The 27,737-nt window shown below is 40.9% G+C and overlaps 1 non-coding gene across 1 annotated transcript; it reads right to left on the reverse strand.

Annotated features, from left to right (window-relative positions):
- Positions 1-24,370: 24,370 nt before the first annotated feature.
- Positions 24,371-24,442, reverse strand: trnag-ucc (transfer RNA glycine (anticodon UCC)). Its single transcript has one exon. It is a non-coding gene; the product is annotated as a tRNA-Gly (tRNA).
- Between the last annotated feature and the right edge of the window lie 3,295 nt (positions 24,443-27,737).

The following is a 27,737-nucleotide window of genomic DNA, read 5'->3' on the forward strand; positions in this document are numbered from 1 at the left end:
TGACAGTCTTATTCAGTGTGGCCTTGCATGTAGCATTTGATTGACTAGTGCAGTGTGTTGGCCAGTGATGACATTACAGCAAAAGTTGAATAAGGTCAAACTTTTTTTTTTACTGGGCAGCTGTATGCTTTTCTTTTCAAGGTCTTTTCCCAGTGCACAGTGTGTTCATTGAAAATGAATGAGGGAGCTGATTTTTCTACACAGTGCTAATGGTGGTCTGAAGAAAGCCTTGTACATCCAGCAGACACAGAGTAACACAACGATTCAAGTGGAATGTTTCTGGTGACCTGATGAACATTGCTGTATTTTTGCAGCATTTAGCTACACTTTCCTCCAAGGTCTTTCTCCTTTTGAGAGATAGAAGTGCCAAAAAAGGGAAAAAAAATCCCTGCAGAGCTTCAGAACTGAGTAATAATTCTCCATGACTTGAACACTGCAAGTGTGACATCTTTCATGTTATCTGAGCCATTGTTAGTGTATTAATATTGATTAGCGGAGCTTCAGAGTAAAAGACATGGAAAAAGAAAGACAGGCGAGAGTTGTAGCACATGTTTCTCTGCTTTTTCCTGTTTGAGAGTAGTTTGCCTAGCAACTCGAGATGAGAGCTTCAACATTCACACCCTTCGTTGTTTGCTTTATCTAAGTTAGATTTAAAGTGGTGTGTCCTGAGCAGGATTTAAACAATATGAGGGCACAGGATTTACAAAAATACACATGCTTGATTGGAGTGTTTTTTATCTTCATTCCTGAGAAGCTGTGTGGAAAACGCACTGATGTAAAAGCAACATTAAGATTAACATTAACATTGATCACTGAGGGATATCAGGTATGGTGTCACTTGTGTTTTGTACTGGCTACATTTCCAGTATAAAGTCAGAATTCAAGGAACATGCAGCAGGAGATTGAATTTATCCTGGTTCCCAACCTGACCAGTCAAGACCAGATTTCCCGTAAACTCTCATCATCCAACTGCACTCCAACAAACCCAGGCTCCAACTTGCATGTACAGTCAGAGGAATCAGCACATCATCTACGCAACATGAAGTTTGGTCATGTTGTCAAATTATTTGGAAAAATAAAGTGACTTCAAACAAGTCGGGCCTTTTTCCTTATTTCATCACTGTCTGTGTCACACCTCCCCAAAACACAAGGTTAGATGAGCAGAAGCTGCGTTCTCAGAGGCTCAAATTTATTCATAAGACTTCCAAACTGGTGGTGACAGTGAAGCACAGAATGGTCTGAAAACAACTTTACTGTAATAACTAGAGTTTGGCTGCGGTCTGATGCCAAAAAGGCTTACATTCCTCCCTCTTTGATCTCCCTCTGTCTCTCTCCCTCTCTTTCATACATGCTCAGACATGTCTGGACTGGGGAGAAGGGAAACCCCTGCACATGGTGGGGAAGCACTGTGCATCCTGAATTACAGGACTGACCTGCATGTACACAGCACTTTGGATTTGGGTTATTGGAGTTGCATGGTTTAAATGTCTGGGATATGTCCTGCTTTTTCTGAGCGGATGAGGGGAAGCCCAGACTAATCAGGACAAAACAATAGCCTGATTAGAGAGAGCGAGAGAGAGATGATGATGGGTCAAGGAGACAGGCAGATGGACAGACAAACAGAGCGCGGCAGACAGAAACATTTATGAATATGGATGTGACTACATGAATGCAAGATTAGGTGCGAGCTGCTGCCCGCCTGCACGTGTGGCGCTTTGAACACGTCCAAATAAATTTGCTTGTGCTTCAGTTCTTTCTTCCAGGGAATGTTTGACCTTTGACCGTCTCCCTGCACCACCAGCCCCAACACACAGACACACACACACACCTCCCTATATCCTGGACAGCTGTCAGCGGGGACCTTGCCAAAGAAAAAGACCCATCTGTCGCCTTCCTTCAAAGGTCAGGGCTCAGGGCTGTGTGTATGTGTGTGTGCGTGTGTGCGTGTGTGTGTGTGTGTGTGTGTGTGTGTGTGTGTGTGTGTGTGTGTGTGTGTGTGTGTGGAGCGAGGCTTCTTTTCACTCAGTTAATCTCTGCTGTTGTTCTCTCTCGCGCTCTCTGGCACACTTCTAAAGACTACAGCTGTTTTAAATGCAGACACCCCTCGCTTGCTTGCATGTCTGTATGTATGGCCTCGCTTGTGTGAAGAGTGTTCCCTTGTGTGTGTGTGTGTGTGTGTGTGTGTGTGTGTGTGTGTGTGTGTGTGTGTGTGTGTGTGTGTGTGTGTGTGTGTGTGTGCGCGTCATGTAGCTGATCTACTGCTCCTTCATATATTAAGAACAACACAGTGCTTGTCCATATTCAGCACTATTTATCTACAAGGCTGCATGACTGTCACAGATTTATTCAGACTCTTATTTCCTTCTGTTATGAGCCCTAAAGGTTGGTTGTGCATCCTTGCCTTTGATCACGCTAATCAGATGCACCATGTTTGAAAGCCACAATACTTTTGTTTTATGCGAGAGCAAATCAATAATTCATTATGCTAATAAGTCTAAATATATGATGGGAGAACGGCTCTATTTGCAACTTGCAGGCTTCATGTCATTCAGGTCAATCTGAGGTTAGCCCAGTTTCAACTGACAATGTAAATTAAATATTAAAAAACACTGACAGCTTTGAATGAAATAAAATGTTTATTTCCAGGCTGAAACATACTGTACTTCCTGTTTTATCAAAAGATCTGCTACACAGTAAGAAAGGTCTGCAGTGTCCCAACTTAAAACCAAGTGAGGCCTGACTCCAGCACTGAACTCCTATTCTTGATTTAACACTGCTCCCCCTGTTGGTCAATATTGGAATGCCCATAAGAATCATTGGTTTCACATGGGAATGCAGGGTCTATATGATTGTCTTTACAGCCAAAAGTCTGCTGTTTATCATATGGATTATCTTTGGATTTAGCCATACAGAGGGTAAACATACGCTGCAGTTTAGGATCTTCCAAACCAATCGCCCATTTTCAGATGGAGCATGCTCTGCTCCATCTCACGCAACCTGACAAGCTCAGCAGATACTTGGGAAGCTCAGTTTCATGTATCATAATCAGATTCTTGAAGTCATAAATTCAGTTTTTATATCCTAATCTCTGCTTCCTTTAAGAGAGGATATTAAGTTGGAAATCCCCTTCTTGTTCATGCTATTTTACAACATAAATGTCCAAACATTCCTCTGGAATTACAATACGGGCAACAATATAACGTTACTGCGGCTGATTTATAGAGTTCAGATCTTATCAAGGCAGCAGATTACACTTTGAATTTGTTCCAAGTAGTGCTGTGCAGAGCAGTCAGCAGGCCAATAAAACAATTTGACAGGTAGAAACTAGTTTACAATGTGATAAAAGGAGTATGTGAGAGCAAAGAAGGGAGGGAGATCGAGATTAGTGCATTAACATTATATAAAGGGATTCAGGGAGAAAACAAAGGCGTTCTCTGTGTGATTACTGAGGATCATACACAAACACATAATCTACCGTGTCTGGCCCTGTTCGAATACACTGCCTGAAATACAGACAAGAGATCAGAGCAGGGTAACAGGTAAGCAGGAGTAGAGTAGGTCAGCATAAACCATTCAGTATTATTTAACCACAAGTGCAATAAGTTGTGGGCCAAGGCATTTACATAAAGCTGCCATTTTCTCATTTCAGTTCAGTGCAGATGGATTGAATGCAAATCACATCCTTTACTCCAACTCAAAAGACGGCAACCACAAAAGATGTTGCCATCTTTGTTCTGGTAAACACGTGTGTGAAGTGGATTGCAATTCTAACTTGTGTATTTAACCATCTGTTATCAAGTTACTGAAGTCCCATACTGAGGTCATGTGATGACAACTGACAACCTTTTAACTCAACTCAGGGTTATGCCAAACCTCTGTACAATCCTTTATTTGCAGCATGCCTGCACTTACTGGTCATTTATGTGTTTGCTAAAGGTTGCTGAAATGGAAACTTAACAGTAGGCCGAACTGTTATAAGCAAGAATATGAGCCATACCACAAAAACCATTCACCGCTGACACGCCCAAAACAGCAACAGGGCGCACAGTGTGGTTCCACAGCGCATGTTGCTACATTGCAAACACGCTGATAAAAACATCAAGGCATCTTGCCATTACACACCCGCAGAAACACTGTGTGTAAGAAGAGATGTCGCATACATGACCTGTCTGACAACACCTGTAACCTCAAACTGTTCCAGACGCTGATGTTTTTCCACGCAACAGTCTTACTCATATCAAACCAACTCACATAACACAGATAAGCACACGAATCTGCCCCAACCCTGTATGTCAACATACATTCAGGGAAATACCTGATCAGTCAAATATGGATTAAAGCTGATGTGTGTGTTTACAAGAACAGAGTGCAAATGGTTAATATCAGGTCACTTCAAATCCTTTCATCACCCAAACAAAGGCAAAATAATCCATGAAGCTGTCATTTAATATTCTTGTGCAGTTTACAGTGTTAACATTGGCAGATTTACCACTGCAAACTCTACTGTTATTGAAAAATGGGGCTTGATTTCAGACAGAATAGACAAAAGCAGGTGTCTCATTTCTGGCAACCAACTGTCAATTTTGCCACTAGCAGATTTTATGAGCTGTAGCTAGTTAACTAATTATTGGTAGCTTGGTGGAAATTGCCAACTTTTCAAGGTTTCCCCCTGACTGAAAAGTCATCATCCACACCAGCTGATGGCACACGTGGGCTAGATGACCTAGAAATAAAGAAACATTTACTTTTAATGCATTACAGAGCTATGTCTTTAGTGACATATGATGAGAGTCTGATCATACATCCATTCTTAATTTAACACCTGTTAGCTATTAGCTTACTTACTTGAACAAGTAGGGGTTAGATTTTTCATGCTTTATTATAATTTTTCAAGTAGCATACATCACAAGCAGCGTTGCTAGGGTCTCTTAGGGCTCCAAGCAAGAAATCCCTGGAGTCCCCAACCCACCCATGCATGCCGCAGAAATTTGGTTTTTGCACACATATATGCACAATTTCCGGGACATTTGAGATGAATACTGGAAAAATAGATTAATCGTGCTCAAAGTGAGGTCCAGGGACCAACAGAGGTGTCTGAAAGCCCAGGCCTATCAATAATTGCTGTTGTGCATAAGTGGCCGGGGCCCCCCTAGTGGCTGGGGGCTCCAAGCAACTGCCTGGCTTGCCTGCCTGCACACCCCGCCCCTGTACATCACTTTAAATATTTGGTTGTGAGAGAAGAATCTTTTAGCTGATGTAGATCTAGCTGATGCATTTGGCAAACTTAGCAGCATCATTAGTAATAAGTTTTATTGGCGTTTGCAAGAGCGTCAGTTAAAGAGGACAGTGACCCTGAAGTCTGACATGGTAGCATTAAAGACGCAGCAGCTTCCACATAATGGAGAAACACAGTATATACACATGATATTACACAGTGGATGTTCTATTGTGAACAGGATTTTTGCTTATGTAACCTTTAACCCCATATGTTCCTCTTCACAAGTAACACTGGGTTTTTGTCCTGCTGCAAGCTAGTTAACATGCCATGCTAATGTTTGCATCTAATATACAGCAGATTAACACGCTGTCTAATGTATTCTTTACATGTTTGCTCTTGTGTTGCGAAAATGTGTCAACATGTGGACAAATCCAGAGCTTAACAGGCCTGATGTAACAAGTTATGGATCACAAACCATGATTGGACAATTTCTGCTCTGGGGAGGGGTTTAGTGAAGTGTTATGTCAGCAAATATTGAAACTAGGGAATAATCTTCTTGGTCATGCCTTGGTTGTCGTGATGTAGAGTGAAGGATGGCTGAGGTGTGCAGGTCTGCAAACACAAATGTGGCATGTTGACCTACCCGTACTGTGGGTAAGTGTAAATGATCATCTGCAATATCTTTCAGCTCAGTACAAAAGGGATTTAAAGGGATCAAGTACACACACGCATGCATGCATGCACACACACGCACGCAAATAAACACACATACAGCAGGCACGCACTCAGACGTGCACACACACGCACACAATCCATTTACAGGAAGTGTTTTTGCAGAAGGCTGAGGTGATAAAAGATAAATGAATGCAGTGATGGAGGGAAAGAGGAGGGAGCAATGAAATAATAGATTGGGAGAAAGAGCGAGAGAGAGAAGAAAAAGGAAAGAGAGACAAAGAAAGGGAATGAATGAGGCAGAGAGAGAAAGAGAGAGAGAGTGAACAAACTTGCCCAGACAGAGGGAGAAAGCAGGGGAGAGAGTGATGCAGTGGAGCAGCCATGGGTGGATTGAAAAACACTGGGCGATGGTTGGGGCAGTTGCACTGCTCTGGTTGTGTATGCTTGTGTGTGTAATACCATCTCCTGTGTCTGCGTCATTACCTTGATTAGACTGCAGAAGGGAGAGGCAAGGAAACCCCAACCCTTTCTTTTCCCTCCTTCTCTTCCTCTCCCTCCTCCACTTTATCTTTCTCTCTGTCTCTTTTTTCTCTCTCCGTCTTTCAGTCTGACTCTCTCAGTCTCATACTTGCACATTTCACATCATAGTAAGTGATTCTTGTAAACAGGTGATTTGTTTTACCCAGAGTGCCATTTTTCTTGTCTCTCTCCCTCTTTCTGGCTGTCATTCATTCTCTCAATTTCCCTTTGATAAAACAGACTCATATCATCCTGTAAACACCCAGTCAAATATGCAAAATACACCCCCAAAACAAAATATGCAAAAACATGACCACCTTGATGTACTGTCTGGTGTTTGCAGTCTGCTGCAAACAGCTCAGAGGAAGTCAGAACAAGCCCTGTTCTATGCTCCTGTGGTCAGGTTTATCAACTGTGCATCGATGCAAGTGTGTATGTTTGCGTTTGTGTCAGTCGGCGTGTCTCAAACCTGTCACACTAAACCATGTGTCATAAATATTGCCTTGTAAAAACTCCCCCAAACACAGACCTTTGAAACCTTCTCTAGTAGTTATCGAATAGATAAAATAGTCAGACTGCATGTCACACATGTGCAATAGATAGTTACTGAATTATGTTCCTGTTTATCATTTGAACAATTAAATTAGGGTGGAACACAAGGTACTTGGGAGCAGTTCAACAAACTGTACACACAACAATGACATATTATCACCTCAGATTTCATTTTTTGTTTATTTATTTATTTGTATAGCGCCAAATCACAACAGAAGTTGTCTCAGGACATTTTCCATATAGAGCTGGTACAGACCAAGCTCTTTTATCTACAAAGAAAACAACAATAGTTGGATAAGTTGTTCAAACAAACAAACAAAAATAGGACACTATTTAAACATTCACCAGCCATAGAGCAACATCAGCATTCATTTGTAATCATACTTTGACCAATATTCAATCTCCTTTTTGCTCTGTTTTGGTCTCCACTAACCTCTGAAGGAAATATCTGCAAGCTATCTGCTAACTAAATGCTACTCATAGACCATGTAAGACATGGACATAGTCTCTGTGGCATGACCCTTAGGTTCCTGTGAAGCTCAGTGAGAGTGGCTCCGGCCATTGCCAAACTCCTGGCAAATCCAAAAATGAGAGTTGGTGGAACTGAGGCGGGCTAAATGAAGCCTGGTTGCTGAAAGCTAGTCACTCAAAGTGGCCATGTCAATCAATATTAAGCATTAAAATATCTTAACCAAGATAAAGATTTACCCCCTGTGTAAACATGTTAAGGTAACGAGGTTGGGCGCTTTAATATGGGGGACTATGGGAATTGACTCACTTTTGGAAATGGCCCCAAGTGGCCATTTGAGGAACCGCAGTTGTTGGCATTTAATGGCTTCTTTTTTCAGGCCCACAATTTGTTGCTCAAGCCTACTACATTCATTAGCTAGCTGCTAGCCTTGCCTGTCTGCTGCTAGGTGCTGAGCAGATAGTGTGTGGTGCATTCATCAGAGGTGTTTCCGAAAACAGCTGCCTGCTGTAGCTGGAATTGGAAAAAGGTTGATGAGAGTGAACCAAACCAGTTAAGTTGTGTGAAATGAAACAAACTAGCTTAAAGATGCTAAAATGCTCTGTAGAGCTGAGGGAACTGGATTTGGTGGTAGTTATCTGTCTATGAGTGACCTCTTTCATATTGTGCATGATCATTTGATGATTTGTTAATGTGAAAATTAAAATGCAGCCTTGCTCCAGACATCTGACTCTTTGAACACATTTACTAGTTTAAGCATTTCCCAATATATATATATATTGATATTGAAGTGAAAGAAAATAGTTTTTAGTCTGATAATGCTAGTTAAAGTCACTTTCGAGAATATGTATGTCAAATCATCTCTTCTCAAATAACTGAGAAACAGCTTTCTAACCTGAAAAAAAATCCTGATGTCAGAGAATGTGAAAGAAAGTGAGAGAAAACAGACGTGGGGAGAGATTGCGAAAGTGATTGAACCACTGTATGACCTTCTAACATCCTGTCTCCTCAACCACACTAATGCATTTCACCTTTATCAAACCAGAGAGGAAACAAACATAACCTTTCTCTATGGAAAATGTCTGACGTTACAGTGGCATTTCATTGCTCATCACTCCTTTTTTGTCGCGTAGATTTATGTAGTTGTGACCCATTAAAGGCAATGTTTAACTATTTGTTGCCTTCTCCGGCTTCAGCACCTCTCCCACGGACTCTCACTTTCAGATTAATATCGTGTTTGATAGAACATTTCTGTCTGCGGTTTGCGACACAGTGCATCTCTCATTCCGACTGGGCAAAATAAATCTCCGGTGTGACGTGTCATCGTAACCTCTGCATGATTGTTCATCACTTTCTGTGGTTCTCACAGCACGTAATAGAATGTGTTGATAAAACTGCCTTCTTACAATGGCGTTAAGAATGAATTTGATCAAGAATGTTCTTTCTTTCTGACTGAGGAGACAGACAGGGACCGACAGACAGGGGAATAAAAGCTGAGGTTGCTAGCAGTCTGTTTAGTTTAGTGGTGCTGGGGTGCTGCCAGGCAAATGAGAGACCAGCAGATGGTTGGAATGTTGAAAATGCCAAAGATCAGAGGCCAACCGAGACACAATGAGATTAGAAGGGAAACAGAGAGCAGCCGCCCAAAACTGAGCTGTAAACATCCTCGTGAGCTTTGAGGTGTGTTTGTCAGAAAAGGAGATTTGAAGAGATGTTGCGTGCAGAGAGATTTTGTGTTGCTGATGTGTTGCTTTGATTGTCCCCACATGGTTGAAGAGGCACAAAACTGTGATTTTCACAATAAGTTAAAGTAAAGTTGCCTCTTTGTTGCATTAAACTTTACTGTGAAATGAAAGGGTGGTTCGTGTAGTTAAGATTAGATTGGTGTCATCGAAACAGGTATTTTGCTTTAAAATTATGACTATGTTAACTTTATTAAAAGTATTTTATTATTTAAGCACTAATGTACAATATCTATTGGCAGACAGGGTCAAACATCCTCTGTACTTAAAGACAACAGACCCAGCAGTCAAAACAAACTGACGAGGTACAAGTACCTTAGACTTTAAAGGGTGAGCAGATCTCTGTAGCTCGCTTGGGGCGAGGGGCTCAAGGCTACATTAGTCGCTACTCGCCTAATACACCTCAGTCTCCAGACTGAACTGCCTGCAGTTGAGTTGCATTCTTGGGAATGAAGGTGCCGACTTTTGACAAGGTAGAAGTGCAAGTTCAGCAACGTTACATATGCTAAATCTGTGTAGCTCTGTCCGATAGGGTTTTCTGTGTGTTGTCAGAAATCTCAAAAATACCTGACGATCAACTTTGAAAAGATACAGTAAAGTCCCGCACAGTCTATAAATCCACACAGTGAATTGCTATAATTACACTCACAGATGCACTGAAGAATTACAGTAACGCCAGCTGAATCTGTAATCAGGAAGCATTACTTTCAAACTAGTTTGTAAAACATTGCAGAGCGTGTTTCTTCTCAAAAAAACCCTGGACCTTAAAGATTATACCTCAAACAAACACAAACGTCTCTGATTTGGGGTGTTATCATAACTAAAATTATATACTGCTGTTGAGTGTGTGTGTGTACACAGGTGCAAACAGTGTGCAAATGCAGGAATGTATATGTGACTGGTGCTGAAGGACTGTTTGCAGAGTGTGATATTGTCACTCTTTCTCGACACTCACAGTATGTTTTTTTTTTTTTTTTCTCTCACTGCTGAGGATAAAAGTTAATGGGGTTTTACATGACACCAGCAAAACTATCCTATCCAAAACAATCCTGTGGACTGGCAGCAGAGGCTCGAACTGTGTGTATTTCATTGTTTTACTTGCCCAGTGTGGATCCTACAGCAGATTGTTGAGTATGTTTGAAGGTCAGGTGTATATCGTATGGGTGGACACATGTACTGTGTCAGCATACTTGTGTTTGTGCACATGTTTTGAGATAGAGATAGAGAGAGAGAGTGTAGTGATAGAGCTGCTGCGTGAGTGTGCACTGGAGCGACAACACTCTGCTTTCATTACAGAACTAATGGAGAGGCTTTTACAGTTTTCATCATTTCACCTCATGTAGCTTCACCTGAATTACCTGCCGACAACAGAACACAACAGACGCATTCATGTCTTACATAACATACACAAGAAAGTGTCCAATCATCATTAACTATGTCAGCCTGGCCTCACAATGCAGTATGTTCTAATCATAATGCTTCATTGTGCAGGTCTGGGGTTTAAAAAGCACGCAGCTTATGCAACAAAAGGAAAATGTTAGATGCACCATTTTTATATAGACTCTTCAAAATTGAATTATCATTTTGAGTAGAAATATTATAACTGATTTTGTTCACGACAAAGTTTCAAATGCATCCTACAAACCTGGGGATCACACTTCTCAGCCACCTTTGCAGAGCTTTTATTCCCATCAACAGCTCAAAGGGAAAATCCCGTATGTGTGGTCGTCCCCTGATGAAGCAAGGGAAGATTGAAGAAAGTGAAAAAACAAGCATGAAATGGGAGTGCTTCTGTGTAGCTCATTAGTTCAAGCAAAGTGCTAGTCCTGTGAGGATTAGCTTCCCTGTGCAGCAGCTCATACCCATACAATCAACCTGACCAAAATCAGGTTCAGTGCCATTTTAAAGTAGCCAAAGTAAAGATGTAAATGCCCAATATATGCGTAATGCTTGCCAGACAATGACGTTTTTTAGTCATCATTGTGACATTATTTTATTCAGGTTTGTTTACTCGTCAAGGCCATGAGTTGGCAACAGCCACCCCCATCCGCCCGTTCGATATGAATCACAGATTTAAATCATCAAAAATGCATAAAGTGTCAAACGACATGCAAATGCTATGCAAAATATGAAGAGAATGGGTGTAACCAAAAGCAGAAAATGACAGCAGATGGTGCATTGTGAAAAGCAGCACTTACTAACACAGTTCTGGCACACTGGCAGACTGAATTATCCCCAGAGAATTGTAAAAAGGCCTTTAATACAATTGTATAAAGGCATCTGATGAAATGACTGCATGCTGTATTATATAAGCACAGTTTGGAGGAAAACTGAGTCAACATGAAGCGGATTTAGGATAGGACAAGCACTGGAACACTGTAGCCTCTTTTTTTTTTTGCACTTCCTCAACCAAAAACCCTATTGTCACAGCGTCCAAGAAATCCACAAGTGTTATCCAACAAAAGGATTTGGCAGCAGTGTATTGAAACTCCAGATCTGAGGTGTTGTAACCTCGCAATAAGTAAATACAACTCTTGCGCAGTTGGACCAAATCTGGAGCTCAGCATGGCTGTATTTCACAATGGGAGTGAAGTGGGACGTCAGAGCATCATATTGAAGCAGGATGCACAAACAGAAAGGGCTTATTGACACAGACGTACACAGTGTCTGGCCCTCGCACTGCTGCAGTCATGGGATACAGGAAAGAGAGCACGCTGGAGCACAGCCAGCTGAGCGATCAATATAACACAGCTGCAGCTCGATTGCGGCGTGTGCGTGATACACGGAGAGAGCGTAGTGCATGTGAGTGAAGATGTTCTGGAACACGGGATAATGAAGGAAGATGCAGTGTTTGTGCTGTAGAGAGGAGATAAATCAATCGATCTAAGAAATAACAAAAATACATCCAATAACAAATATAAAGAACAGAGTGATGCTAATTACTCATCAGAGAGATTGAGGAGATGAGCAATATAACGTGAATGCCAATGAGGACTCAACCGACAGACAGAAAACAAATAACAGCAGCAGACGACGCGGTGCAAACCATAAAGCTGTGAAATTCTCTGAAATTTCCAGGCAGCACAGCAATGACTTCCTGCCTGCTTTTATACTGTTCACTGCAGCAGCATCCCCTGCATCCTGTTGATACAGACTAAACAGAGATTGATGCCGGTTTCATGTTATGTCTTAAATCAATATTCAACAAAATGGGTTATTTATTTGTACTTTTTTTCTTGGGCCACATGTAACTGAAATGTATTAAAAGATTAAATTGTTATCAAGCACAACTCTTTCTGCTAAAATCACATGAACCTGTCTGGACACTCTGAATGAATAGTGAACCATGACTAGTTTGTCACATGCTATAAAAAAACACCTTTTTGAATTGTTTGAATTGATAAGCCAAGACCAATCAACACATTTTATCTGAAAACGCTACTCACTATAAATAAGTTATATGAGACTGTGTGGTGATAAACAAAACGTGATTTATGCTCTTCAACTTTCAACTTTGGCATGATAATAAGTCTCATAATAAAACTCCAAAGCAGATTTGCAATTTATAGCACAGAACCACTGTAAATATTCACAACTATGAATTATGTTCAGAGCCAACATGAATTATCACCTTAGGTTTTTTTTTTTTTGGTGTGGGTCTGGAATCTGATTTGATTTGATGTATCATAGTCAGCGCTGGTTTTTCGGCAGTAGACAAACAAAGATATTAGCAGCTCGCAGATATATTTGACCCGTTAGTTGTTACGAGTGACTCACTGTCTTTTCACAGGCACATCCAGTCTTAGCTGTCACCTGTAGCTCACATCTGTCCTTTACTCTGAGTCGTCCTCTTCCTTCCTTTCATCCATTCTGGCATGAACATGCCTCTCCATCCTCCTGTCACTTGTTTTTCATGCAGCACTCTGTCCTCACCTCAGGACTCCACCTCTCTCAGGCTATCTGTGGCCTTGGCACGACACAGCAAACAGGGAAAAAACACTGCAGAATATTTTTTTTTTTTTATTCAGATGCAAGCCCAGTTCTGTCTTGGTCACCTGAAAACAAACAACTTCTGTGAACACCTGTGAGGAAAATTCTTTCTTTTTTGTACTATTCTGGCCTGGAACATCTGCACTTGGTCTCTGCAGCTATTGAGCCAGTCTCTGTGAGTGTGTATTGCCTGTGTGTGAATCCCTTGCCTGCTGTGTATGTTACCAGAATAGAACAATGCATAACTAAAAGTAGGACGTTGACGCAGGATGTGAATAGATTAAAGGCAATGAGGAAAAGGCAAATTTAACACACTAAAGTCCACGTTAAAAGCGTCAGACATGGAGTAACGCATCACCAATTACATCACCACACGCCACAGTACGTCTGGAGATTAATCTGCAGGCGTAAACTCATCTGGATTTACCAAACTGCCAATTTGCCATAAATAGAACAGCTGCCTTTCCTAACTTCAGCCACTTTCAATCTTCCAGAACAGCAGAATCCTGTTTGTGACATAGCAATAAGGTGATGCTTTTAGTGTTTTTCTTTTTTTTTTTTTTTTCAAGAGGGAGACGGACAGATATTTTTTTAAAAAGTGAGACAAATGAGGGTCACATTTTGCATACACCACAGCTAAGAAAGAGGGAGTGTGTGTACGTCCATGTGTACTCTGCTTCTGCCTTGTCCTGCGGGGCAACAGCCAGATAATCTCCAGAGTGGGTGACTGACTGGATGCTGCTATTTTAGCTTTGCACAGTCTGCGTCTATGAATCACTCTGCAGGGTCGGAGCAAAGTGAAGGAGAGGGGTTATTACTGTAATGGCACAAAGGGAAAAAAAGTAAAAGGGCTTTTGCTCTTTCCCAGTCCAAATAGGCACCAGCGTGTAACTCGTGATAATCAGACAGGGAGAGAACATGCAGCTGACATAATTCATGTCGTTACAAAAGCGTGACACTCACAACCATGCACATTATGTACATACACATGCTTAGTGTTTGTGCTGCGTATCCCTATCCACCTGCTTTAATAGTGTTCTGTATCATTATGGTAATTGCATTAACTATTATTCAAAATAAATATTATTTCAAATATTTTCACAATCACTGTCTGCATAGGGGGGAGGCTTTTTCTGTATCTGAACGACTTGGTGTTTGTCAGTGAACTGTTGAATATTCATTTCCTGAGAGAGATTAAGGATGCGAGGCAAACTGTGTATGTAGGCCACTTGCACCGGCAACATTCATTAGACTCTCATTAAAACACAAGAGCAGGAAAACTGGACACCATAATGAGCTGGTTGATATAATGACATACATGTTTCAGTACTGGTTGTTGCCTAGCTCATTCTGGCCTATCAACAACATCTTACAGTAGATGGTCACAGCCGGTCACAGCTGTCACTTTTTGGCCCTTTCAGGTTCTGGACCAGTGGAGCATATAAAACACATTTTTGGAACAAGAGCAGCAGAGGAGCAGAGGGTGTACAGCAGCCAGAAGAGTCAGGTTTGGTCACAAATCCAACACTGCATTGTCTTCCCCTCGGACCACCTCGCTGTCACTTCACCCTTCTCATTTGGAAAGCTAATAAACACAGTTCAGTAGAGGAAGGAGCGAGACAGAGAGGAAGAGATGGATGATGAGGGTCGAGCTGCACAGCTGCACTCACAAAGGCCACTAGACAGAAAGGGAAATAACTTGCTCAATTCTTCCCCCGATGGATAAAAACAGCATGTTATTCTAAAGGCCATGTAGTCGCCAACATTTACATGATGCACACAAAAAAAGCCTGAAGCAGTTCCTTTGAAAATAAATCTAACTCAGAGGTGCATGTTCACTCCCTTTGTGTCTTCCGGCTGTGCAGCATTTCATAGCTTGGGATTCACATCACAGTCCATATAAAGCCATGGCTGGAATACAAAATATACATGGCTCGGAAGTTAATGATGTCTCCCATTAGCTATCATTAAATTCATATTTGAAAGAGAGCGACAGCTTGACCTGAACTCTCTGAGATGACACAGTGGATATGTCTTGATTCTAAATGTGGTTGGTTTCCATAAACTAGAGAGGAAAGGTAAAAGCAGCTCCTAATAATTACTTCCACCCTTAATTTGTTTCCATATTCAGCACAGATTTTGGCTAAACTCTAGCAGATATGTAAGATTCCAGCTGGGTGTTGAAGCTAACTGAGCTTTACTGTCAGAGATGTTTCTTTGTATTTAGACTTCATCACAGAGAAACAGGTCATGTCTTCATCTAATGTGAAGCTTTTGCATATGTTGAGAAATCTCAATGCATGAGGTTGTCCGCATTTTGTAATATTACAACTCTGAATGTTGTAACTCAAAATGTGACCCGTTAGCTTTCATGTTACACGGAGGTTTTGTTTTTATCGGTGACTATTAGCTTATGCATTAAGGTGAAACATGCTCAGTGCCGGCCTCCTCTGTGCTGTGAGGCAGGTCTTCATTGGTGTTTTGCTGACATCTGCTGGACAGAATGGATGTTACATCTAAAATGATTAAAGGTGCAAGAGTTAATTTCTACAATTATGTTTTTCTTTTCATGTGGGCAGAGAAGTGATCACTGAAATCACTTTAGCTTATAGTTTATTTCAAGGTTCAAGGTCACATATAATCTCTGGTTTAGCTGACCTGACTTTGAGAAAGATAACGAATTGCTTTTATGTGGTTACCATGGCATTAATGTTTACATTAATGGTCATTTGGAAATGAGAAGTGACCTCTGTATTACTGACCATTTCCTGTCATGATGAGTGTTGAGTGACTGCAACAGAGGCTGTGCTGTAATAGTATCAATGGCAACCCTCCCACAGATGAACTTACTCAGGGAAGTGGCACTCAGCAGGGTTATGACACATGTCTATTTGCACAATGTAAAATGTTATGAAACGACACAAACCTGGCAACGAACCAAGCTCCTGCAAACAGGATGCAGAAGGAGTCACAGAAAACATGGATATGATGTTACAATGATTACCAAGGGTGGTCGGGCCTTTAAAACCAATGACCCTCTGCCTGCCTCTGGATTTCAGGTTAATTAGTTCAGCACCGTCTCACGTCCTAAAATTCATTTTTAGATGAAGAACTTTTGTTTCATCTTATTGCTTCTCTTATCACCTTGCTTTGACACTCAGGTTACGTATTTTGTTATGCTATTTTATTTCATTTTACAGTTTTGTTTAATAAATGCTATAATAATACATTTATCAATACTACAGAAAACTTGACTTGTGTCAAAGGATGGATCTGTGTTGTCTCTGCTGTGAAAACTACTGGCCAGTGGTGGAGGATGTATACAGATTATTAAGTAAAAGTACTAGTGCCACACTATGACAACACCGCTGGACAAAGTAAAAGTCCTCCTCCGCTGAAAATGTTAGAAGTACTGAGTGCATTAGATTATTATGCATGAATGTAAAAGCGGGATTTTACTGTTGTAGTTGAACCATTTCTTAAAGGACTGTAACTAATGATTATTTTCATTATGGATTCATCAGCTGGTTATTTTCTCAACCAATTAATTGTTTGGTTTCTAAAAATTCTGAAAATAGTGAGAAATTGTGTCACAAATAGTGATAGCCAATGTCATTCCCTCACAGTGCTTGTTTCATTCGACCAATTATCCCCACCTCAAAAGCGTTTTTAAAGAATTATTAGAATAATTAAAAAAAACAAAAACATAAAATCATCACATTTGAAGTGCTAATTAAATTCCTGCCTCTAAACTAATCAATAATTGTTTCAGCTGTACTCGTATATGCTGCTGGGTAGTTTAATTTATGACAAACCATCATATGTTTAAGCTCTTCATTTGTTCTGTGCGCAAAAATCTTAATTTGTGAAGTAACTTGTCGCCAAAGTTGCCAAATAAATGTAGTGAAATAAAAAGTACAATACTACAATAGTTGCATGCAAAGTGGCATGTAAAGAGAAGTCTCAAGTAAAGTTCAAGCATCTTAAATATGTCCATAAGTGCAGCACTCAACTAAATGTACTTGCTTTCCATCTCTGCCATTGGCTCATGTTTTACTCATCTCCCCGGCCCTGTTTCACCCTGGAGTCCCATGTGCCAGGACGGTAATAGCTGCTAAACATAGATCTGAGTGTGACGCGTGAGGATTTCCCTGACAGCTGAGAAACTTCCTGCACGTCAGCTGATGTGTGTTGTGGCAACCAAGGTGTAAACTTCACAGCTGTCACAGCGGGCTGCTCAAGCATCACATCTGGAATTTTATAATTTTTACATTCTCATGGAAAAAAAAAAAAAAACATTAGGAAACCTGAATCTTAATTAAAATTCAATGTATTCAAACAAAAAGAAAAAGCACAAAGAGGAAGTAATCACTGCAGTAGTGGAAGTCTTTTCAGTACCAAGTAAAGCCACTGTGTGTGTAGGAGTTGAGACTTTGGTGCCCCCCAGTGATTATTTGAAGATAAGACACTGCGGCTCTGTGAGGATGAATGAGGTTAATGCTGTTTGTATTAGGCTGCTCTACCTTTTCAATGGAAATGCTCATCAGCAAATTAAGTGAAAAATTAAAAAGGTGTAGCATGCACATAAAGTTTTAAATCTAGAATTTTCAATAGATTATCCAAAATATTTTTTATCTTTAAAGTTTCACAATTGTAGATAAATGAGAACAATCAGGGAACCAAGATAAGTGCCAAAGAAAATTATGTTTCAGTCAATGAAACCATCATTCATTTATTTAGATGTTCAACAGTCATTTATTTATTCTGAATAAATAAGAAACAGGTTACATTGCAGTACTTTCACTCCATTACAGACAAAATCTCTTATGGCAGTACACCATGATGATTAACCACAGACTTTTTTAATAGTATCTTTCATACAGCAACTTAAGTTTGATATATTCAGTTTCAGATTTCAGATTAACTTTCGGACTGTGATGTCATTTATAGTTTCTTTAAGCCTCTACTGTATATTTGATCAGGAGGAATCTATCCCAGCATGCACGAGGTGCAAAGCAGGCAACACCCTGGAAACGTCACTGACCTATCCACGTACTCTACCGTTTTGCGCACACACACCCACTCACACAGGCCAATACAACAGCCGTTAGGGTCTTTTGCAGCTGAATGGCGTGTCCTTTACAGAAGGTAAGTGCTTTACATGCTGCCTCAGAAAGTTTTGTGCCAGCAACAAAAAGTTTGTATGGTCTATTCAAAGCGGAGCTCCCACACATGCATGCACAAACTCGCACAACTTCATAAGGAGGAACGTCCACACACACACACACACACACACACACACACACACACACACACACACACACACACACACACACACACACACACACACACACACACACACACACACACACACACACCTCCCTCAAACAGAGAGCCCCCATGGCTTCTCTCCTCAGAGGGCCAATAAATACTTTGTAGCTGTGCCAACAGACAGCCCCTCATTCAGAGTGTCAGCCAGGCTCTGAAAGAAACCACTAAACAATGACTTAAAGAAAACATCAGATTATCAAGCAGTCATGTAAAAATCTTCCCCAAAACACAATCTAGGGGTTTCCCTTGCAATACTGAATACTGAATACTGAACCTTGGTGTTAGCCGTACAGCACCAATAGTGTATCAATGAGGCAATATTGATAAAATTGTCAAGAACTGTTTGATATCAAAAGATGTAATGTTCATGTTCCATGAATGATATCATGTATGATTTCTAAAGTAGATGAGCAGTGAATACCCTCATATGAATACCCTCAACAGGACAGGGGCATCAGCTGAAAAAAATGTAATGTTTTGGTCATGAACAAACAAATGTCACTTACACAGAATAATAATTTTAAAAAATTCTGTAATGTGAATTTGTGCATTTTTGTCATATAATGACTTCCAATTACAGCAACACACTTACATTAATTGTAAGAAAATGAAAAAAAAAAGTGTTCTTTTTACTGCTCAACATATTAAACACTACAATCCAGATACGGACACACTCACTCACTCACTCACACCCACACACACTCGCACACAAGACACACACAAAGCGGGAAGTGAACGCTTGCTGAAAGCTAAATTGAAACATCTTGCAGTCATGATGCCATGACTCGCCATTGTTTCTGGGCCCAAAGACTTGTAGCAGGAGAATAGGAGAAGCAAGAGGAGATGAGGGAACAAGGGGAGAAAGGAGGACCTTGCCACCCATTGGCAAGAGAAAGCGAGAGGACACTGATATTAGGCGGTCTGTTTTGAAAACTGGTCAACACCCCTTTGCATACACACACTCTCTCTCTCTCTCTCTCTCTCTGCCTCATTCTGCTCGCTCGCCCTCCTTCCACCCCCGGCCTACCCCCACCTCCTCCTTCCTCCTGCATCCCCCCTCCCTGGGAAAACAGGGACAACAAATTAGCCTCCTTTTCTCGGCAAGGCCTGGGGAGGAGGACACTTGGACAGCCCTCAGAGTGTCCGCCTGGAGTTCCCATGGACCCCTCTTGCCCCTTCCCCTTTCAGCCGGCGAGGAAGCAGTCATTGTGCCAGCACCTGTCTCTGAGGAAATTGGTAAAAGTGATGGCTTTGTTAGCCATCTCCATGACAACCAGGAGAAAAGAGCGGGGGCCGGCTAGCAGGGATTGGGGAAGAGGAGAAAGAGTGGGAGAGGGTGGGAGGGAGTTAAGGGGTTTGACAATGGAGTAGCAGTTGCATCGCTTTGGCTTTGCCAGGGATCTACGCGAGGATGCTGTGACTTGCTGTGTGTGTGTGCGCGTGTGTTTGGGGGGTGGACGGTATTGTGTGTGTGTGTATAAATGCAGAAACTGTAAGTAGCAACCAGTGTAAGAATGCCTACCGACCATCTCTCTGTTTCTCCCTCTCCCTTATCCCTGTGGGTGACACTGTGACATCCACCAGTGAAGCGATGCAGGAGAGTGAATGGCTTGAAAGCAACAAGGTCAGCCACATCATGTTCAGAGAATATCCCCCTCGGAGCAGGCAGTGCACGCTTTTAATAATTAGTTTCCTTGCTGTAGCTCAGACGTTCATGTTAGGAGTAAGTGGGATGTGCAGAGGGGTTTTGCACATTTAAGTCTGATTCATAACATTTATTGGGTCCACAGTCCATTTGGAGCTCAGGAATGATTAAAATCTAGTATTGTACATAATGACTCCTGCAAGGACAAGAGAAATATTTTGTTGTTTTGTGCACTTAAGGAAATACACCATCCTCTCTTTTGTCTTCATACAGTGCACAATGAAAGCTGGAAAGGCAAAGGAGAGGTTGACGCAGATCATATCAAATGTTGTTTTTGGAGCTGCATCATAGAAACCAAGAAATTCTGTGAAACGTCTGTATTACAGCAACATACTGTACTGTGATGCTTGCACGATGGCTGAAATGTTACTGGCTGGATAGCAGGAAGGGGTAAGAACAGAAACAGTATCATCCACCTCCTTTGAAAACTGAATGCAGGTGCAAAGTAAACGGCAATGCTTTAATTTCACCAGCAGATGGTGCTCATTCACTGGCACTTGCAGAAGCAGCGTGTCCTCAGAGGCCAAAAGCAGAGTTTCAGGGCCACATTTATAACAGTGTGATGAAAGGAGTAACCTATTACTTTCATTTCCAGTCAGTGTTCCATGAAATTTTTATATTAAATACTTTTGATTAAAGGCCTGCTAAACAAATAATGGGTGGAATGAGAAAGAAAAAGCACTTAGCTCACAATCCTTTAAAATCTAATGCAGGCAAATTGTTAAGAAATATATATATTTTAATTAATAGTTTGACTTTATCAGTAGTGACTCTTTGATCTTTCTCTTGCATTCTAATCATACATAATCAACCACAGAGTCTGTGTTTAATTGCAGTCACCCATCACCAACCTAAGTTTATCTTATTCCTTTCAAACACACTAACATGGCCATAAAAGTGAAGAATTTCTTTCAATGTTTTCATTTCATTTGACTTTTCAAACCACATAGGAGGTTTGTGTGTGTGTGTGTGTGTGTGTGTGTGTGTGAGAGAGAGAGAGAGAGAGAGAGAGAGAGAGAGAGAGAGAGAGAGAGAGAGAGAGAGAGAGAGAGAGAGAGAGAGAGTGACCACATTTCAATATATGATTGATGACACCTCCTCTGTTCAAAAAGGCTGCATATCAAGATGAGAGGAGAAACAACTATATTAGTGGTCAAGGCCAGGAAGCTGCTGTCACTCACAAAACCACAATGGAGATTTTGAATCCCCCACATGAATGAATGTCTGAGGCTGCCCCACAAGTGTCTCATATAGGCTAATATCCAACGGAGGGAGTCATATTTTAGCTCTCTGTGCATCGCCTGTGATGTTGGGTGAAGGAGAAGAATATGAAAAGAGTCGGGACGGAGGCAGTTTCTTTTGATCGTGTGAAAAAATTGATGATGCATATGTCTCTCAAATATGGTGTAATAACCTCTACTGACAACCATGATGTCAGTCATCGTTTCTTTAACTTTCGTACTTTATATTTAGTGTGTACAGCGTTTAACACTCATAAATTCATCTGTGGAAGCAACTTCAGTCAGCGCTGGACCGTTGGCCACTATGCAGCCCCAGCGGAGCAGAAGAGTCTATAAGTCTTGCTCAAAGGCAGCCGGTCGGAATATTTCCTATGATCTGTTTATCAGCTCTCCCAATTTTTATAACCAAGCAAAAATTTGAACCTCAGAACTCCCAGTCTGTCTGAAGTTTGAGTTTCCCCAGTCCAGCTGCAGGTTCAGATACAGGTTCCACAACACGAATGTGAAGGTATCGTATGACTTCACAGTATTATGTTTTATTACACTACACCTCTCCCATCTTCACTGTCATTTTTAATATAAAATAATTTACTGGGATGATGATTGTTGTTAGCGACCTCATCTAAAATGGTCTTATGATCAGATTTCATCTTAATAAATGACTCTGGAAGATAGAGCATAATGTTGCAATGCTGCATGCACGAGTGGAAAATGCATAGCGGTGGGTATTTCATCAAAAGGACAACTTCTCTGTCACATACATCACCATCATGTAGATACAGTTACAGGCAAACTCTTTTTTATTGAGGTTCCTCACTCATATCACCTCATATCTTTCGACTTTAAAACAGGATGTGATATTCTCCTGACCTGAGGGACCATGGGACCCTGCAGAGGTTCACAAGATTCATCTGAGGGGTCACAACAGAATCAAAGGGACACAAATGATTTATATTTTACTCCATGAGCTAATATTTCTTTCTTTCTTGTTTGTTAAATATTAGATACACTCACATCACAGCATCTTTAAAAACAATGCTGTTAACTTTGCATCCAGAGGGGAACACCTTTGCTCACCATCATCACCTCACTGTCTGATGATGCTGTAGCTTTTCTTAGCAACAGCCTGAGCATCTTGTCTTTTATGTGGTGCAATGTTTCCATTTCATCTCCTCCTCCGCAGAAAATAAAATTTGATGAGTAGCATTGAAAATAATTGGCTTTGTGTACTACAACTCCTGCCCTTTTCCTCTCTGAATATGAGTGTCATTCCAAACAGCGTCTGTGAAAATTGCCATATGGGAGCAAAATGAACGCGGTGGGTTTACGAAAGCCTCTAAAAGTGTCTTCGCTGCTGTCCAGGGGCTGTGATTTATCCCCACTCCGAAGTGAGGCTTCACTACCTTCACTGAAACAAAATACTCTCAACATCTGGAGCAGTCGTGTATATCTGTGTGTGTGTGTGTGTGTGTGTGTGTGTGTGTGTGTGTGTGTGTGTGTGCAAGCATATGCTCCATCTTCTTTTTGATACAGAAACCCTTGAAATGATACTCAGCCTCCCTGCGCAAAATTACAATATATTTCACAAGAAGTCCTTTAGATGTTGTTGTGTCCTCCTCCTGTATCGCACTCTCCTTAAAACACACACATTTCCACCATCCTTGTGAATTAGATATGGATGCGTGCTGATGGATCCACCCCTCGCTAAACACAACCTCAGTCAAGCTTTTCTTTGTTTTATTTCTTCACAGGATGCTTTTAATTGCAAAGTGAGCGTAGTACATTTGATATGTAAACTACCTGCATGTGGCTGGGCTCTCCCATCTGATTAATAACGCCTGGCAAAATCACACAATGCGCACTCCTGTTGCCCTGACTGATACGCAAATAGCCTACAGACAGAGTCAGTCCCATCATACTGTCTTGTTTTAAAACTCAGCCTCCGTGCTGGTGTCAGTTAACCACCATCCTCCTCAGTTTATTAGCTTTAAGAGATTCTAACCATGAATTCAGACCATAACTATCCTGAACTGAACCTTTTTCCATGAGCGCTGTGGTGCCATATAGTGGATTTTGAATGTTTCTGATAAACTGAGGGATTAAGTGTTCCTTCAGAGTTGAGAAAATTCTTCTTAAAATAAATAAACTATTTTAAAACCCTATTGGATTGGTTGAAAACAGGCTGGTTTTTCTGGCTTCATGGAAACTAGACTGTTTAGAAACCGCTTCTCACAGGACAGCAACAAACATATGATGATCTTATAGAGTATGATGCATTACTGTAGATTAAATTACCCAACAGGACATAAAGTGGCTAAAATTGGCTCAACCTTAAACATCTAGTAGGAGTAAAATATAATGCACACATTAATGCAAGAGAATATATTCATCCGATAACATCATAAGTGTGTTTTGCTGATAATATTTACATGCTTTTACTTTTACTCACTAGGTGTTGAATGCAGGACATTTACTTGTAATAGAAGAAGAAGAAGAAAATAGAAGAAATGTCCTCTTTATTATCACTACATCACATGAACACACTACATGCACACGCCATGCTTTGTGAAATTATTTCTCCGCGTTTGACCCATCCTGGAACGTCCTTCCTCCGCAGCAGACCAGGAGCGCTGGGCTGCCGGCCGATGGCGGCGCCCAGGAACCCAGTTCCTTTCCGTTACCATTGGTCAGGTGGTGATCTTCTTGCATGTTTTTAGTGGGGGGTATTTTTATGGAGGATACCCCAGGTGAGCACAGGGAGAACATGCAAACTCCACACAGAAAGGCCCTTTTCCTCGAGCATAAGGCACCGAAGGCATGGTGGAGGACACGCCCCCCAGCGGGAATCGAACCTGGGACCTTCTAGCTGTGAGGTGACAGTGTTACCACTGTGAGGTGACAGTGTTTCCACTGTGTCACCAAAAGTTATGCATTGGCTGGGAATCGAACCCAGGTCAACTGCTTGGAAGGCAGCTATGCTAACCACTATACCACCAATGCCCTCAATGGTACCTGTAATGAGGCATTTTCAAAATGTGGTAGTAGTACTTTTACTTTGGTAAGAGATCTTTGCACTCCTTCCACCACTGGTAGCAGAAGTAGCCTTGTAATATGAATACTACTACTACTACTACTACTACTGCTACTACTACTACTACTACTACTAATAATAATAATAATAATAATAATAATAATAATACTGATGTTTGGAGGAGTTTTTCCATTCCATTAGTGGAATATTCTGAAATTGCAAAAATGTAATAATGAACTTGGTGAACTTTCCATCTTTCTTAATTGTGTTATTGTGTTAACATGTTAACATATTCACTAACACGACAGCATGACAACACAAAGTATAGTTGGGAATGTTGTCAGTTTTGAAGGAATAAAAGTGTCGGACAAATTAAAATTTTGACTCGATGGAGTAAAAATCAGTTATAAAGAATCATCTTCTGGGGACCATGAATGGAAAAAAAACTCAAACCAAACTACCCGCTAGTCAATGACATACTTCAGTCAGGACCAAAGCAGTGGACCAATCACCCAGCAGACAGGCTGACAGAGGAGCGGTGCAGTTAACATGGTCAAGATTTTCAAGATTATTTAGAAACACACATCTTTTAGCCACAAATACCCTGAACATGAGGTGAAGGAGCGGACACTTCTGTTTACAGTCAGTTGACACTGACCGCAAACAATGCTGAAAAAAAAACCTACCAAAATATTCTGCTGTTAGCCAAAGTAAATCAAGTTAAAACACAAATAAAATTTAACTGATAGCATAAAACAGCTCATGATTCAGCTGCACAAAAGTGCAGCTAATCATGAGCTGAGTGGTACTCTCATCCATATCACCATTTCTGTGTCCTTGCATTGACATTTGTGCTTGTGGTCATGTGTATGTGTCAATATGTTCACATGTCTGTGTGTTTGTTTGAGCGATTTACTTGAATAATGGCCTCTAAATGCAAACAACTGTTTCCATGTATTTTATAGTGCCTGGCGTTAGAGTCTGTGGGGAAATAACAGAGATTTTGTAAAATGCTGGGAAGGCATGCTGTGTTATTTGTTACTGAATGGCCTTACTGTTATTGGGGCTGGCTTATTATTGTTTTACAGCATGAGTCTGGTTTATATACAAATAAAAACATGGCCAGTGTCTTATTCTTATGGTTCATACATGGTGCAGACGTATTTAACATATTTATTTCAGTTTATGTCAGTATGTTCCATAACATTTGATGGGGTGTGCACAGGAGCTGGAGTTAGTCCATAACAGGAGTGAACACATATAATCAGACAAACACATTCACACCTAGAACCTGCTGAGTCACTAGTTCACCTCATCTGCTTGTCTTTAGACTTTGGGAGGAATCAGGAGGAAACCCACAGAGCTATGAAGGAGTATACAAACAGCCTCAGAGGACCAGCAGGCTTGAGATCTGCATCTGCAGGATCTCTGCTGCTTGTTGCTGTAAGTTATGACACATTCAGATATGAACATCCACAGATATTTGACAGGGTCAAATGCTGCATAACAAGCAAGTAAGTCCAACTCAAGGTTTAGAATCAACTGTCAAGATCTCATTTCGCCAATTCAATGCAATATTAACACTGGCACCTGGTTCCATAGGTGCACTGTATAATTTATAGTGTGTGTGTGTGTGTGTGTGTGTGTGTGTGTGTGTGTGTGTGTGTGTGTGTGTATTCCTTATGTTGTAGGGACATAAATCTGTTTACACAGTCACATTGTAGGGACTTGGGTTAGGGTTAGGGTTAGGGTTAGGCAAGTAGTGGTTATGGTTAAGGTGAGTCTCAAGGAAATTAATTTGTCATTGTAATGTCCCCAAAAATGATGGAAACACGATTTTATGTGTGTGCGTGTGTGTCTGTCCACCAGTGGCTCCACTGGGGCCTTCGTCATTGTAGGAGCTGTGTATTCTACAGTTGTTAAAGTTTTAAGCGCTCCAGTGAATATTTGCCAAACTCTCATGCTACTTATATTCTAAAATCATGGCAAATGTGAACACGAGGGCACGAGGGGCGGTTTTAATGGCCGACACAGACCTGTGGTACAATCCTCTACAAATATGGCATCTCATCTTTGAACTCCCAGATTAACACAAAACATATATGAGATCAATTAATGGAGAATTGCTAAAATAAATAGATAAATAAATAAAAGAATCACACTTTATTCATCAAATATTGCTCCTCCAAACCTTCTGTGGTACCTGCCCTCAGCATCTGTCTCTGTACTAACCTCCATGTCACAGTGTTCCCAAACAGCTTGGATTCAGTAAATTATCCCGGATTATTTTCTTATTTCTCTATCTCCTTCTCCCTTTTTCAAAACACAAACATTTAAAAGCAACCATGGGTGTTCCTCAGTTCATCGCCCCCCTCCCTCTCACACACACACACATCACTGACATGCACACTAGCAGACAAACACCTTAACCTCAAACCTCATGCTAGGTGCAGACAGGACCACACATACTGTCTCACACACAAAATGTTTGGAATGCTATAAACATTTATTTCGGTTGAAAAGAAGATTTTTGTGTGTTTGTGTGCATGTGCATGCATGCGTGTGTGTCCGTGTGCGTGTGTGCTCTTTGTTTTTGCTGAAAGAGAAGAAAAGACTACACATGTAGGCCACCAGATAGAAAGAGATCAAACATGACCAAATATTTTGGGTGTGTTGTCCATAAAATGGGACAGGTTTATATATAAAAAGAGCTAAATCCATTGCTGAGTCATTGCTTACCCATGAAACACTTCAGAAGGAGAGAGAAGTGATTTATCGAACTGTCCTCAATTTGTGCTTTTAGTCCCTTTAGACACTTTGCTACAGGAGAGCAGTTAGGATTTGTACTATAAAAGGGGTTTCTCTATAAATTTATATTAATGATAAATGCTAATCTTGCTAAACAGCCCTTAGATTGTTGCTTAATATTGATACATTATTAGATATTATAATGATACCCTAATGTTTTTTCCCCAAATCTAGCAATCTCTTGCACAAAATCTCCTCCCACTTGATCAATTCCAAATGAATTGGTGGTATTTTGTTTGTTCATAATTTTATTTAAACTACCAAAAATGCTACCACTTCCTGTGTGCGGTAAGATTCCTCCTGATAAATCCACAGAACAAAAACTTTCCAAAACATGGAATGGCATATTGTGTTGAAACTGACAGTAGCATAGCTGGCTTGACAGTATGACAGATCATTCCTGCAGGATAATTTCATTTTATTTGTTTTATTTGTTTGAGTCATTTGCAAAAACAG

Source organism: Chaetodon trifascialis, chromosome 11 (assembly GCF_039877785.1).
Source record: "Chaetodon trifascialis isolate fChaTrf1 chromosome 11, fChaTrf1.hap1, whole genome shotgun sequence".
NCBI classification, from domain to species: Eukaryota; Metazoa; Chordata; class Actinopteri; order Chaetodontiformes; family Chaetodontidae; genus Chaetodon; species Chaetodon trifascialis.